Genomic DNA, 1,770 nt, shown 5'->3' with positions numbered 1-1,770 from the left:
GTGTCCATCTCCCACGCGTGTGTTCATTAAAATCATCGTTTGACTTAACCCGGCCTGACCAGTGTTGTTATTGTGGTTTTTTCTCTTGTCTCCATCCCCAATATTTTGAACCTTAACATGCCCTTTCTCTCTTCTTCTGTTAACTTTCTTCCCGTCTTCTCTTTCTTCTTGTCCATTCTGATTGTAATAAATCAAAATCCTAATACAAATCTAATAAAATATGACTTTCAAGTGGACCAGTATAGCAAAAGCTGCAATGGTCCAATTGGGGGAATAAATGTAAATTTTGTTTGGCCTTCGGACAATAAATCTGTTTAGTTCAACTATACTGCAACCTGCCACATTAAGGTTATATGCAGTTTCCAGTGCAGATGCTCTTCCACAGGACTACATCACTACGAGTGAGTCCTGAGTGCTCATGATCCTGTTGCCTCTTCACCAGGTGCCATTTCTTGGACTCATTTTTGTAGGTACTGCATACGGATGAACAAGGTGCCCCAATCAGTCAGTATCTCTTTCGGAATTCTGACTTGGGAGATGACCTGAAACGGTGCCTGTGCCACAGTTTCTGTTGCAGAAATGCTGGCCAGTAGCAATGCTTCAGGATATTGTCTTGCGGTTCGCCACTTGGCATTCTGGGCAGGATGCACGTCACTGGCGCACATCCCCTCAATGGTCAGAGTTTTATATCCCATGAAAGGATATTTTCACTAGGTGCAGAAGTGGATCAGTGAAATCACCACAGATGAGAACAGCTGACTGTGAGCACACATCATCCTTGGCACATTTCCATTTGTTTTCCAATTTTCAAGTAGGGTTATGCTTTGAAGCTAACTGCACAAGTTGAATGACCCCTTAGTTTCAACTAGAGTCAACCTGTGTCCATGGTGACATCTGCTGGACAATTTCACTACACCAGTACACTACAGTGACACAGACAAGCTCTGCACAGTTCCGAACAAAGCTACTTATTATACCAGACTGTTAATAATTATGATCAACACATATTTAGGAGGCCAGAAACATATTGGAACTGTTAAAGAAAGCAGTCTGTGACTATAGTGATCAGTGTACTTCAGCAAAATTCTCTCTCTTTTAATATTCCTGTTGCGTTCAGTAACTTAATTTACAAAGTAAATCATTCTGAGTCTGCTGTATTCGTTGGAATAACCAAACATGTTTCCAGCTGTTGTGAGATCAGTCTGCTTTGTTTTTGGTTGATTTTGAAGCTTTCCAGGTGTTCGTTTCAGCTTCGTGCTAGAAACTTTACTTTATACTGCCGTGGATGCTGTATCTTATAACACTGGCATGATGTTTTACTGGGTCATAGTGAAACTGCATTACTCCTGCTCTTTATGAGATTATTACAGCAGAAGCGTCAGTGGGAATGAAAAAAAGGGATCACCTGTATTTAATGGATGTTTTTCTGACATTTCTTTTAACAGTATAAATATATTTATATGGTGTTATATGAGTAATGTGTTATAGTGTTGATAAAGTAACTTATTGCAGCAAATAAAGTTTTCTGATGAAAGGGAGTAAGAGCTGAAAATTCCTGCTGTTTTATTTTTTCATTGAAAGCAGAGAGGAGGTTTTTGTTGAGATATTCAGCTGTGAGTTTACGCCACAGATTACACTTTAGATTCCAGTGTTTGAGTGCTTGCATAATCCATATTGGGCTTCACAATCCACGGCAAAAACATAGCGGGGGTGCTGGTTAATGAAACATTGGAATAATGGTGCCCGGTGTACAGTACCTGTCGAAACTGG

This window comes from Pundamilia nyererei, unplaced genomic scaffold, assembly GCF_000239375.1.
Source record: "Pundamilia nyererei isolate P.nyererei 1_Seehausen unplaced genomic scaffold, PunNye1.0 scaffold00036, whole genome shotgun sequence".
Classification (NCBI taxonomy): domain Eukaryota; kingdom Metazoa; phylum Chordata; class Actinopteri; order Cichliformes; family Cichlidae; genus Pundamilia; species Pundamilia nyererei.
This window is presented reverse-complemented; position numbering follows the sequence as displayed.